This window comes from Ambystoma mexicanum, chromosome 3p, assembly GCF_040938575.1.
Source record: "Ambystoma mexicanum isolate Mex_15411 chromosome 3p, UKY_AmexF1_1, whole genome shotgun sequence".
Classification (NCBI taxonomy): domain Eukaryota; kingdom Metazoa; phylum Chordata; class Amphibia; order Caudata; family Ambystomatidae; genus Ambystoma; species Ambystoma mexicanum.
Window position 1 is genome coordinate 777,063,543 of NC_090925.1, and position 14,762 is coordinate 777,078,304.

A 14,762-nucleotide genomic window follows, 5' to 3' on the forward strand; every position below is an offset into this window, starting at 1 on the left:
AAGAACTCCTACAGCACAAGGTACATTGTGGTTCTGTCCCCCTGGTACTTCTCTGAAGGCCCCTAGTGACATTTTACGACCCATTGCTCCCTTTGTGTTGAAACCAAGTATTTTTGAACTATTGCAATTAATTACTATACCAACAACCCTCCTGTCAGTATCCAGAGTGCATCCCTTTTCCTTCTTTGAAACTGCCTGTCCTCTGCAATCCTTTACAGGGTGGGTTGTATTTTGTAGTGTGCTAGAACTGTCTGTTGTGATAATAATAAAAGTACATATTTGTATACAACCTTGACTGGACAGTCCCTTTTTTCAATGGGTAATAATTGTATTTTTGTTGTGTTCCAACTAACCAACGATCCAGGACCTCGGAGATAAACCTGCCGTTCCGTCCAGGTTACCAAAATTGGACAAGGAGGTTTATAATTTGCTTGTGTTTCCAATCTGTTCATATCACTTCCGGTGTATTAGAGGCATGGAACCGATTGATGGTTTAGAAACCGATATGCATCCCTGGACCACTGGTGCCCGGGAAGTTTATTTGTCACAGGAGCTGTGCCCAAGGTGCAGCACCGAAAGCGCTGCACCGGAATGTCCAGCTTCATAGCTTGGCGAGTACCTGCACTTCGTTTTTTGTCAATTAAAGCACTGATTATCCAACTCCAGGCCTCGAGGGCCAGAATCCTGGTGGGTTTTCAGGATATCCCTCATTAATATTCATGAGAAGATATGTGCATACATTTAGAATCATTGCATGCAAATGTATCTCATAAATATTAATGAGGGGCACCCTGAAAATCCAACATGTTTTCGGCCCTTTGGGTCCTGGAGTTGGACAACCCTAGTTACTGCATAAAGAAAAGCCAGATTTTTGGTGCCCTCTGCTGCCCTGTAGCGCGAGGAAGCCAGTTGGCTTTAGTAAATTGAGTTTCAATCATTTATCACTCAATTCTTTTTGAGCTCAGAGCTGGCCCGAGGCATGGGCAGTATGTGCGGTGGCCCAGGGCCCCATTGCCAGAAGCAGTCAGAGGGGGGCCCCGCAGCACCAGCGCCTGCCTCAACTATACCAAGAATATTGTTTTAAGGGGGGCTGTGCGGCTTCCATGTACTAAGCTCCAGGGATGCCACAGTGTCGTCTCCCAACCTACTGTGGCTCTCTAGGGACCAACACCCACTCCCAGTGGCCTATCAGACACTGCAGGCCCCTTAATGACTACTTATTGCTTTCTTCAAACAGAGCATTTAAAGCGGGGGGCTATTTACAAGTGATAGCCCATTTAAGAGAACATTGTTTTGGAGGAGATGTTTGTAACGTTTCTGTGTTAAGAAATGCAAATAGGCATTTTCATTCTAAAAGCACACACAAAGCACCAGTTAGCAGCCTAAATCTACGCTCTCCTACAGGTCAATCACAATATACCACATAAGACAATTTTAAATTAGCTACATTATTTTCAGATGTTCATTCTTAAAGCACCGAAAAGTGTTTATTTTTGGTAGAATGTGATATTTTCATCACATCATATATAAACCTTGCATTTGTCAAACACAAACACAAACAGGTAACCTTTTCACACATTACATGTCTTGAAAATACAAAGGCCATTTTTTGGCATTTTGCTGAATTGCATTTTGGTGTTTGTAATCTCCCAGTCAAGATGGGGGAATAATGCCACAATTGCAAACTTTTTGCTTAACAGGTTTCCTTCACGATTTATATATTTGAGTGGGTACTTTACTATGGTATGTGTACTTTTATTTATTTATTTAGAAATGTGTAATGCGCACCCAACCCAGAGGCATCTGGGCCGCTGTTCTTGAAAAATAAAAAACACAATAGTTACGCACATACAACGGCATAGCTATACAAGAAGGTGCATTACAACGTCAACTTAAATTGCAGTGATCATTAGTTGTTGATACCGTGGTGGTTGGTGATCGAGATTTATTTGAGTAGTTTCTGTCTGAAGAGCCATGTTTTCAGGTGTTTGCGGAAGGTCCAGAAGGAAGTTTCTGACCTTAATACGGCTGGCAATGTGTTCCAGTGTTTGGCTGCTACCACTCAGAAGCTGCTGCTTCTGCCCTTTTGCAGCTTGAATCGGGGGGTGGAGAGCAAGTGCAAGTGTGCTGAGCGTGTTTGCCTATTGGATTGGATGGTAGTGAATTTATTTGCCAGATATTTAGGGGCTGACTTATGTAGGCATTTGTGCGTCAAAGTGAGAGTTTTGAAGAGGATACGCTCCTGGACAGGTAGCCAGTGGGTGTTCTTTCTAGTCATGGAGATGTGAGTATTTTTGGGAATGTTTAGTGCTGCTCTTAGGGCGCTATTTTGAATCACCTGTAGTTTTTTAATATTGTGGTTCCTAGAGCCAGTGTAGAGGGCATTGCGATAGCCCAGTCTGGACAAGATGAGGACTCTAGCTAGTGTGATGCAGCTGTCGGGTAACAAGAAGGGTCTGCAGGCATTAATGAGCTTAGATGTGTAAGCTGCTGCTGAAGTCGTGGCATTGATTTGTTTGGTTAAAGGGCTGAGTCCAGACAAAAGCCGAGGATGTTTACTTCCTTCGACACCTTGATAGTGATGCCGTCTATATTGAAGGCTTTAAAGGAGTCACCAAGTTTGTTAAGGCGGTATTTTGATCCTTTGAGAAGTTCGTTTTTTTTCCATCATTAAGGTATAATCTGTGTTGGGCCATCCAGGCCTGGATGGTTTGATAGATTACGTTAATTGATACAGAATCAATGGCATAGGAGCCAGAGATAGCAATGAGGATTTGAGTGTCATCTGCCTAGTTAGTGTAGGTGACACCCAAGTCGTCAAGGCGGTCAAATTTTGGTTTCTTAAATATATTATAGAGTGTGGGTGAGACACAGGAGCCTTGTGGTGCACCGCAGGTGACCGGGGCTGGCAATGCTGCTGCGCTGGGTGAGAAGACTCATGGCTCTGTCCGTAAGGAAGGATTGTATCCACTGTATGCTTTCGGTGAGAAGTGGGCCGCTGACGCTAGATCATTGCAGAGTATATTGTGATTGACTAGGTCAAACGCTGCAGAAAGGTCATGCAGGTGGAGGAGGGGTAGCTCGCCTTTGTCTTGAGGGTTTGAGACTGGAAATAATGTTCAGGACTTCCATGTCTGAGACAGATGTGAATTCGAACAGTCCAGCATTATTATGACTGGCTTGACTAGCAGGCCGTTGAGGTTGTTGGGCAGGTTTGAGATGGATTTTCTTTGTTTTATCGAGAAGGGCTTTTTGAATGCCGGTGCACCAGCTCTTATCTTTGAGGCAGAATTTCTAGTGATGGCACTCGAGTTCTCTCAAGATGGCAAAGAGTTGCTTAGTTCCCGATTTGGTGTTGGTTATTCTCTCATTGTATTTAGAGCTTTTAGTTTGAAGGACTGCATGTTTATAATTTTTTGGCGCCTCTGCGAAGGTTGCTTTGTTCAGTCGAGAATTTTTTCCAGTTAGGCTCGGCAGTTCTCTTAGTGCTGCGCATGGGTTTTAGGTTAGGAGTGTACAGAGAATTGAGGTGGGCTAATGGTTTAGCTTAGCGCAAGGATAGGGGTGCTACTTTATCAATGACTGCAAGGACTGTTTTGTTATATATATATATATATACACACACACATATATATATATATATATATATATATATATATATATATATATATATATATAAAAACAATGATTGAGGGGTCGTTAGTCCTCATGTCTTGGTGTGCCATGATAGGGTGTAGCAAAGGGAGGATATTATTCACTGTGATATTGCGTGTGTTCTGGATAAGGCATCTGGTGCCACATGTGAAGGGGTGTTGATCCCTGAGTTCTTGGCAACATGGAATATGATGATATGATGGTCTGACCAAGCGCATTGGGAATTGGAGATTATGTTTGTGTTACAGTTAAGATCAGCAAGCCAGTCGAGTATGCAACCTTTGATGTGTGTAGGGTTGTTGATCAGGTGAGTGTAACCTAATGCCGTAATGGCGTTGACAAGAGCTAGTGCGTTGTTGTCCTTGGGATCGTTAAAACCCCATGTTAAGGTCTCCCAGTAGTAGGGTTTGAGAGCTGGGTTTGGTGTTTGTAAAAAGGAGTTGTGCTACATCGTCCTCAAATGAGGATATCGAGCCGGGAGGTCTATAGATCAGGTTAGTGTTCAAAGTAGTCGTAGGCGATAAGGCAATTTTAATGGAGAGTAATTCGCTTGAATGGAAAAATGTGGTTGGGAATTTCTCTGATGTTAAGCGTGTTTGGCAATAATAGCTACTCTCCGCTTTGGCGGCTTTGACGGTGGGTCTGTCAGTTCTGAAGATGGTATAATTTTCAGGGACAGCGAGCGAGAGTGCTGGTCCTGCCGCTGCATGGAGCCAGGATTCAGTGATGGCAATGAAATCAAGTTTGTTAGTTGTAATAAGGTCTGCGATGTCTAGGGTATGTGCAAGGAGAGACCTTGCATTGATGAGGGCCCCCTGGATCATGGTTTCTTTAGGGATAGTGTTTTGAGTTTGGGTACATGTGACGTCTGTCTTAAGTATATGTGTCGAGATTCAAGTTTGCTAAGTTTCGAGGTTGGGAGGTTCCCGATGAAGGTTGATGAATGGCCATCGGTCGGTGAGTACTGACCATTTGAACTAATATTGTGGGGTTTAGATGTCTTGGTAGTGTGGATACTGGTTCTATAGTTAAGATGTGTATTCCTCCAACTGGTTGATGGGATGGTAGTTTAAATTAGGAACCTTCTGAACCTAGTTCGAATTGCGAGCCTGCTGTTCCTGATGGCTAGCGGCAAGGTAGGTCAAGGTTAGGTTTGGGTTGCAGGGTTGCTGATTGGTTTTTGTCTCGTTATTGATAGGATAGGTTTGTAGGCTCCTCCACAGGGGTGGGCTGAGGTCATGTGTGTTAACAAATGTTAGGAAGCGAGTGGGGGGGTGGTACAGAATTCAGGGAGGTTGGGCGACATTGATAGTGTGATAGTGCGAAGGTTGTTGGTCAGGGTTTGTGGTAGGCTGAGTTTAGGGTGGGGTCTTTCTGATAGGGGTGCTTGCAAGTGGGTTGGATCATAGTAAGGCATCTACAGTGTGTAGGCGATCGAGAGGGTGTAAAACTATGGTGTAGTTGGGAGCAGGCGAAGGTACGGCTGCAGCTAGCAGTTAGTGGGGCGATTGTTGCATAACAGGTTGGCTAGCACTTGGTAGCAAGGTTAAGTAAGGTATAAGTGGAGTGAAGTGTGATCGAGTACATGCTTGGGCGTATTAGGCACATTAGATAAAGCTATGTATGTGTTGGGTCTCAAAGGACTATAATCTGGTAGTATGGCAAAACTGAACGGTTAATGCACTTCACAGAGAGATGGCTTTGTTGTGCCAGCAAAATGGTTGAGATACTTGCATTAAATAATGCAGTTCATAAAGTATGGCTAATACACTCTAGATACAGAAGGTTAGCGGTTTGTACAGTGTGAAGCAGTTTCAAAGCAGTTACAATAGCTTGGTGCATTTTGAATAGAGTAACTTTGCAAAACCTGCAGTGCGAGGCAGTTGTAGTGGTACAACTGTGTGTGCGACAAGTTCAATTGGATGACTGGCTGATGCATTTGAACAAGACTGAGTCAATTTGCCAATCTCGTGACGCGATGCAGTTACAGTAGAACAGAGGTATATGTGATAAGCTTATTGGTGAGTTAAAGATGTAGACATTTTGTCTGAGACAATTTGCAAGTCGCGTAGTGTGAGGCAGTTACCAAAAAAAGAGCGAGGCCGCCAAAGCACTTGCAGCTGAGTTTGCGAGTTTAAAGATTGGCAAGTTCAGTAATGAAGGTACGATAGTTCTGTAGTTAGTAGGCATGTGTCTTAAAACCCAGGCCCTCATTGGGTAGGGGAGTTGGTAGTGCTTGGCTTTGCACTGGCCATAACTTAACAAGGGGGCTAGCCTCTATTGCTGACATATGTGATCAGCTCCGTAGGGCGTCTTACTTGTGATCCGTTGCTGGGATTCAGGTCATGGAGACTGCTTGACAAGATTTATGAGGTAGTGATCAGCGAGTGGCGGGGAGGCGTGCTGAAGGGGCACAGCTCAGAGCGCGGTCTCTTACGAGCTCCTCCACGCTCTGACAGTCTCGGACAGGAGCCTTAGTTGTCGGGCCTTCGTGGGAGGGCCGGCTTCTGCCTGCCAGCGTCCCTGGATTGGTTAATAAGGGTGTGGGCACCCAATGGGAACCCAGTAGCTAGAGCTGGTGGGTAGCTTGGTCTAGGAAATCAGGAGGCGGCCATTCCTAAGTGTGGTAATTCGGGAAGTTGCTTGCCGGGCCTTGTTGTTTCCCAGGTGAAGCACAACGGCAAAGGATTTCGAATGCAGCAGAAATGATATCCGGAGGCAAAGGTTTCACAGTGGCTAAATAAAGGGAGCAATTTCAGCGCTTCGCAGAAGTTAAAGGCTGTATACCAATAATTACACTAAGGTTGTAATGAAGCCAGCAGGGCTTACCTCTCAGATAGAATATATGCATGCTGCTTCAGCAGCCCGCGACGGCATAGGAAGGACTCCTGCAGGGGATCTCGTGATGAATGATCAAGTCATCCTCATAAAGTAGAGTATTGTTGAAAGCCATACATGGGGCTGAAGAGGGGAAATGATGAGAGGACAGGCGAGTCCTGAATATTTGCCCAGGATGTGGCAAGAAAGGTTGCAGTCCTTAGGCTGGTGCAGTTTTTTTTTCCCCGATTGTGGCCATGTGCTGCTTTTGAGGGCACAAGTAAAGGTTACATGTGGGTGGACAGTGTAATGTTTTTCAAATGGTGGACGCAACCCGCTTGGGTGTTTGAGGTCGGCAAGTTTGCTCAAGCATTTGGCTACCAAGATTTCACCCAGGTTGTTGTGTTTCCAGTGCAGGCACATACAATCATCATCAAAACACATGCTCGTATTGGGATTCTGCTTTCGAGGGAATATTTCACTACATATTGCTGGGTTTAAAAAGGTGAGCACCTTTTATACTTTGCACAAAAAAGGTGTGGGAGCCCCTCTTATGAGAACGAACACGGCCAAATAACCTGTGCCCACTTGGAAGGGTCTACAGCCATGTTTTAGCTCACTGTACCTTTCAGAGAGGAGAAATATCTATTTGCATTTCAGTCTTTGTCCCACCCACAAGGGCAGTCCAGCACCGAAATGCCAGGCAATTCTCCTCTGAACCAGAGTACCAACAGCAACCCCAGACACGCGTTTCAGCCTAGTTCTGGGAGCCCATCTACAGAGAAAGAACATGACCAAAAAATCTGTTCCATGGGAAGGTGCCCTTTTATATTTTGGCAGCGTATTTATTGGAAAATGTCCTCTCTCGTGTTATTTTTCTGTTGTTGATTACTTTTTTTGAAAAGCTTATGCTCTTTTGTCTTGTGCACTTTCTTCTGGGGGGGGGTGTCAATTGGACTAAATGTGTATCTTTCACTTTAAAATATGTTCACTTACTGTGCGTATATTCTTGGGTGCCAGCTTTTGATTTTCGCTATGGGGGTAAATGTTCCCACAATGAGTGAAGCGAGCAAGCCATACTCACCCCATGTCAAAACACCACATTTTACAGCACAAGTTGCCGCAGGAGTAGGAAAGAAGACGGATGATTTACAGGATGGTCTAAATGTATAATCTCTGAGCAACAGTCTCCTAAACCGCTCAGTTGCCTTTGCAACTTTCTGCTATGGGATCCCCTGATTATTTCACACCAGCAAACAGTTATGGCCTGCTCACCCCCTCCAATCAAGGCTCGGGGGTACATTAATGAGGCTCCCTCCTCATTTTGTAGTGAGCAGCACTTGATAAACGTAGTTATTTTTTTTTTTTAATTTTATTTTTTTTCCTCAACATAATCCTTATCCGTAGCTTCTCAAATAAAAGCATATTGCTAATTTGGACAATATTTATGTTTTATGGAATCATTTTTGTAAAGTACATTAAACCCATATACATCCAGGTGCTAGTATTGCCCAAATATACACACAATAAAAGTAAAAACAATCAAGAAACCTCTGCAAAAACAGCAGTTAGTAAAACACAAACACCATATTTCTGCAATACTTTCCACAGATATTGTTTTCAAACCAAAGTTCAAAAGACCTTTTGCAAACAGTATTTCTACCAATTACATCTGGGAAGAGATGAGTTCAAGTTTCTGAATTGCAGACTCCTCTCAAATCCAGGCTTTGTCACTTAACCACGCCCCGTGTGCACCCAAGTGCCTGGGCTCCTGCTGTTGTCTTCCGTGATTGGCTGTGGCTTGGGTCTTATTGGAGAGCCGGCAGGCTTGGCCGGCCCTCCTCTCAAGGCCCACTCCTGGCCCCTGCCTCCATCCACACTCCGAGTGCTGTCATTTCTCTTCACGGAAGCTGCAGGGTGCTGGTGGCCCTGCCCTTCTCCCCCCTCAATCGGGAGACTCGACGCTGCTTCCCTCAACATCAGGAAGGAAGGTAAGCCCTGTGGACTTTTCTTAAGCAAATTCGTGATCGAGTGCTATTATTTGAATTTTTTGCAAAATTGTCTCCACATTGTACTCAAGCAGTGGCTCTCCGCTGCCCTTTGACAAAGAAAACTTTTATCATTGCCACATGCCGGCCCTGCCTGGAGATAGTCTGCTTTGATGGGACTGCCTGTGTATTTGGCCCATTCCATGATGGCCGCCCCGCGTGCACCTTGGTGCCTGAGCCTTGGCTCCTGCTGTTGTCCTCTGTGATTGGCTGGGGCTTGGGTCTTATTGGCCTATGGGAGAGCCGGCAGGCTTGGCCGGCCCTCCTCTCAAGGACCACTCCCAAGGCCCCCGTCTGCTCCCTGTCCACTATCTGAACATGTCTTTGCGTACATTTTCGTGAGTCTGACTGCACTTTTGCTTCTAGCTGCCCCTTTGTTGTATCTATGTGTCTGTGTGACCGTGTTCTGCATCCAACTGTCCTCCCTGCACCCACTTGCCTTTCTGCATCTTTGTGTAGTAGCCGCCCTGCAACATGGGGTATGGCTCCTCAAATGTGCCTACTTGATTGACTCTTGCATCCTTGCGAAGTAGCCGTCTGCAACAGAGGGCTAGGCAATTCCATTGTGCGTACCTGTACTATATTGCACTCTTGCTATCTAACTATATCTGTTGCACCTGACTGTAACGAATACTGTAACTACCTCTCTAACCTTGTAACCTTAAGCACTGTAACCAATTTCTTAAGCATAAGCGCCTAGATACCCCCGGGTTTGGTGCGCTATATAAATAAAACCAAAGTGAGTGCTCCCAGGCAATCCTCTTATCACACTGTGCCTTATCTGCGGAAATTAGAAGTCTGTACAAGGCATTCAGCTGTCTGCTACTTCAAAAATAATTCCTCACTCCTGATATTGCCACATAGGTAAAAGTTAATATTTGTGATGGCGCTGAGTGCGCCTCTATTGACGTGACCTTAGGCTCGGGCTGGAATAAGGAAGCTGGAGACAGGCGACTGATCAGGATCAATATTAACCGCTGACTGAGGACCTCTCGTCCTCACACATCACTTCCCCTTCCCACCCCACACCCCAACCATGTCCCTCCCACATAGTGAGGCTAACCGGCCTCATGTAACAATGTGACACCTCCCCCCTTCTTAAACTGTGGTTCAACAGTCTTGTGGGCTTTATTTTGACCCAGACAGGTCGTCCACGAATCGGACGCTCCAAGCTGGTCTTCTGCGTGTGCTGTCGAGACTCCTCTATCGGATTCCAGTCATCCTCTGAAGCTTCACTGTCCCTTGGTATGAGTAATCAGAGTACAGGTATCGCTTCTTCTTCCTCCTCCTCCTCATTTACTTTGCCTCGGTCTCCACCAACATTCTTGAAGTGGGATGTGTTCCGCGTGATGGTCCACCCACTGTCGTCACTCGCCGTGAACATGGTACCATTCATTTGTGTAACCGTGAGGGGTTTTGATGCAAACCTGGAGTCTTCCTTTTTTTGCTGTACCTGCTTCACCAACACAGGAGCTCCTATGTCCAGGGGCCTATTCTTGGCTCCACTGCGGGTCAGCAGCTTCTTTCATTGTCTGTTTCCCAATGGCATCTCAGCACCGACTGTCATGTACTCCCATGTTCGGGCTGTGTGAGACCCGTGTTCGGATACAACACCCAAAAATGAGATCCGCCATGCATTCTTCTGTAGAGCAGTGTGGAGTGTGTCTGTATTCCCTTGGGAACTGATATAGCATTTGTTCGAACGGCTTGCCCAAAACCTGGGCTACCTGCAAGGTTCTTTGAATGCTACTCATGAAACGTTTGACCATACCATTAGACTGCGGTCGGTCAGAGGGGTGTAACCTTCCGGTGCTTGAACCCCATGTAGTCTACAAAGTTTGCAAAGGCATGGCTCGTAAATCGGGGTCCATTGTCTGATTTAATAACTTTTGGAATTCCATAGGCGGCGAGGATGCGGTCCTGTGCTAGGATGACAGACGTAACAGCAGTGGAGGATATTATTTGCACTTCCGGGAACCTTGAATACCCGTCGATTACTACCAAGACATAGGCAACCTTCCTCTAGGGCCCAAGAAAATCAACAGCCAACTCCTCCCATAGATCGTCAGGCAGGCAGGACATCAGCAGTGGATGGGGCTTGGGTGCCGGTGACACCACATTGCAGATGGTGCAATTCTGCAGTGTTTCCTCAACTCTACTGTCCAGCTGAGGGAACCAGATTTTCTGGCGGAGCAGTTTTTTTTGTAGATGCTACTCCCCTATGGCCTTCATGAGCCAGATCAATGACTCTTTAGCATAGTGACCTGGGCAGTACATTCTTGCAACCTTTCAGTATTATGCAGTCCTCTCTGATAGCAAATTCCTCTTGAACGAGGCACAGGCATTTTACTTCATCCTGGGTGGCATGATCCACATGTTTTGCCATGTCTTTGGCATGTTTCATCCTTCCTGTCGTGATCCATTGGGCTATGATGGCGAGTGTAGGATCTGCTTCTGCCTCCTGTTGCAGTGTTGTCCATGCGATCGGAAACGGTTTCATCTGATGAATAACATAGTTCAAATATTCCTCTGCTATCGAGCGTTCCGGCTGTGTGGACCCTCGTGGATGGTGGAATAGATAGTCTGTCGGATTCTTATTCTTCCCCGGCCTGTGACAGATCGTGAATGTATAGTCCTGCAGGCAGAGGCCCCATCTCGCAACTCGTGGAGGCATTCTTGCTTTCGGGTTTCCATAGATTGTGGGGAAGGCTTGACGGTCCGTAATGACGGTAAAGGCCTTGCCATAAAGAGACAGGTGAAAGTACTTGCACGCCCAGACTACCGCCATGCTCTTCTTCTCGACCTGCGAGTATCTTCGTTCGGTGTCATTCAAACTGCGGCCTGCGCATGCTACCACCTGTTTGGTGTGGGGTGTCTGTGGGTCAATCTGCGATAGAATGACACAAAGCCCAACGGGGCTGGCATCCACTGTCACTTCTGTGTCCTTTGAGGAGCTAAAATATACCATGTTTTCTGCTGATGCAGTTTTTGAACACATTTCTTCAAAGCTGGCCTGACACTCTGGAGACCAGATGAAGTCTTGTTTTTCCTTGGTGAGCTCACGTAATGGTGCGCTAATGGTGGCGTAATTCTCCATGTATCTGGAGCAGTAACTGGCTAGACCCAGGAATGATCGTAGGTCTGAGACTGTGGTGGGTCTGGGGGTCTCGGTCAAAGCCGCCACTTTTCGGGGTCCGGTCTCATCCCTTGTTTCGAGAATATGTGCCCGAAGAATTTCAGTGTCTGTTTTCTGAATTCGCATTTGTCTTTGTTCAGGGTTACTCTTGCTGCTTCTACGGCCAAACACACTTGATGTGGGGTGTCGTCATGTTCGCTCATGGATTTGCCAAAGATGAGAATGTCATTGCTGTAATTTAAACAATGTTGGTATATGTTTTATAACTTGGTGCATTTCCTCCAGAAATATTTCAGCTGCTGAGGATATACCAGAATGGAGTCTTATGTAGCAGAACAAACCCATGTGCGTGACAAAAGTGACGATGTAGCGGGATTCAGAAGCCAGTCCTAGTTGGTGGTACCGTTTATTAAGATCTAATTTTGAAAATACTGTGGCACCATTTAAAAGGTGGATCAAGTTGGTGATCCTGGGGGCTTGGTGTCTCTCCATTTGGATGGCCTTGTTTGGTCTTTGCATGTCCACACACAGGTGGATGGACCCCTCAACCGATTTATTTGGCAGACACAATGGGGGAGACCCATGGTGCACGGTCACTCGCCCGTTCTATGACATTGAGATCCAAAAGATGGCGAATCTCTTCTTCCACTTGCTTGTTTGTTAATTGGGATTCCTCTATAGTGTTAGGCAACTGGTTTGATGTGTGGTCAATGTGTAGATGTACCTTGCAGTTTCTCACTTTTCCCCAGGCCTTTGAATAGATTTGGGAACATCTTGACTATGTCTCCGTCTGGGGCCATGTATTTATATGCTATGATGTGATATAGGATATGTACTTGTCCCATGTCCATTGCCTATTTGAAGCCAAGAATGCATCCACTGTTGGTTGTTGTTGACAATACATGTAGCTGGATGCGTGCGGTGTGCGACTTGTGCGCACAGACCGTTGTGAACATGCCCTTGTTGGGGAGTGGTGTGTTGGATCTATATGGGTATATATCTACTGTTGATGGTCTTCATTTCAGGGAGTGTGGGAGTCTGTTGTAGGTCTCCTTGCTCATGACGCTCACTGTCGCCCCCTTGTCGATGAGGAAGTCTATGGGCATGTTGTGAACTTGTAGGGTTAGTGTGGGGCTATGTTCTTTGGCTGTCTCGTTGTTTAACGCCCATACATAGCCTTTTTTCCTGTGATTGTAGGGGGAGCCTGACGATTCACTTTCTGATTGGGAGCCTGTCACTACATAACGAACGTTGCACCGCAGACGACGCAAGTTCCTCCTTTCTGGGGACTTACGTTGTTTTTCTTGATATTTGTCGTCATCTACCTCTGAGGGTTTGAGTCTTCTGGGGTCACGTGCGTGTCTGTGCTCTTCCCTTCGATATCTCGCTTGTCGTCTGCTGCTGGTCGGCAAAGTGCTGCGAGGAAGGTGGTGCATTTTTGCAAACAGCTCCAAAGTGGTCCTCGCCCCCACATGCCGCACATTTTTGTCCCAGGGCTTAGCACGTGCCCTCATGTGGAAATTCATAGCTGCAACGAAAACATGTCAGGCCTGTTCACCTTGCTCCCTCTCCTTGTGTGGGCGATAGTTGTTGAATGGATTCTCGTACTTTAGCCGTGGGGATTACTTTCAACTTTCTCATGTTAGTGACTTGCAGATCTGGCTGCGTTAGATCTGGCCATGGCTAGTATTTCGTCTAAGGACCTTTGTTTTTGTAGGATTTTCGTTCGAAAATCTGAGGATTAGCATCCTGATATCACCTGGAATCTGATTGCCTCTTCATTAAGTATCGATGAAATGTGCAGTGTTTCATGTGGATGCGCAAACTCATGACAAAGTTGTCGAGAGTTTCCTCTGCCTCTTGGGTCGTCGTGTGGAATATATGTCGTTTGTCATCCACATTAGTATGTGGAGTGAAGTATGCAGCCAGAGCATCTTGCATTTCTCGAAAAGTATGCTTCTCTTCATCCACCAGCTCATATAAAATGTCACGTACTGCTGCGCCTACCACTAGGGTCAGCATGTTCTTTTTCCTCTCATCATCTAGGAGTCCCATAGCCCCTATGTATACCTTAAAGTCTTTGAACCATCGGATCCACCTCGGGCCTAGGCTGTTTGTGTCCGTCAGGTCAAATGCATGGGGACTTGCCATGGGATGGTTTTGCTTTATGCCATTTGGAAGGTCCCTGAGGAGGGCGCCGATATGGTGGCCGGAATGTTTTCTTCGGACATGACTGTGCCGTTTCTGAGCGCCGCGTGACTGTGGCCTGCCGTCGGCTTGTATCAGATGTCTTGCGGGTGGCCAGGCAGTATTGAGTGCGTGTATTTCTTTTGGTGGGGTAATGGGTTCCCTGCACCCCCACTTGACTGGGCTGTGGGGCAGGCGTCACAGTTGGCCCTCCTGTGTCATCTACAAGCGTGTTCCTCACTACTCATGGTTGGCATCGGGATTGACCAGTACCATTTATCTACAGGGCGGTCCGCTTGTGCACCTTTTGTGCTTTAATTTGCTTGTAGCGCAGACATCAGTGGGTCGGGGTGGAGACGTGCGACTGGACAGGATCTTTATTAACTGCTGATTGAGGACCTCTCGTCCTCACACGTCACTTCCCCTTCCCAACCCACACCCCAACATAACTTTCAACCATTTCTGTCGCAAAGGCAGATGAAAATACAGATTTTGATTTTGGCGGGTGAGAGCCCATTGAAATGAATGGGCGTGCAGGAGGCTTGGCGGGTGAGTCAGCTCTTTACAATGCGGTTGACACCTGCCAAAAGTGTGTTAGTTGAGAGCTATGCCCAAATATGTCCCTCCCACATAACGAGGTTGACCGGCCTCATGTAACAAAGTGACAATTCATATACTGGACATCAGTGTCTACCTTACGAGTGGCAACATGCTTCCAATTTAACTTACCATGATATCTTTGCATACTAAAGACTCATTCTGTGATATCACTGGTCACTATTTATGCAAATTAGTGGGGCCTACACATATTTTGCAGTCCAGTGCCCCACAAATCCTAGGGCATGCCCTGTTGGGCTCTTATTTGGCTCAAAGCCAACTCGGCTCTACCCATTAATTCTCAAGGCCGACTCCCCCACTCT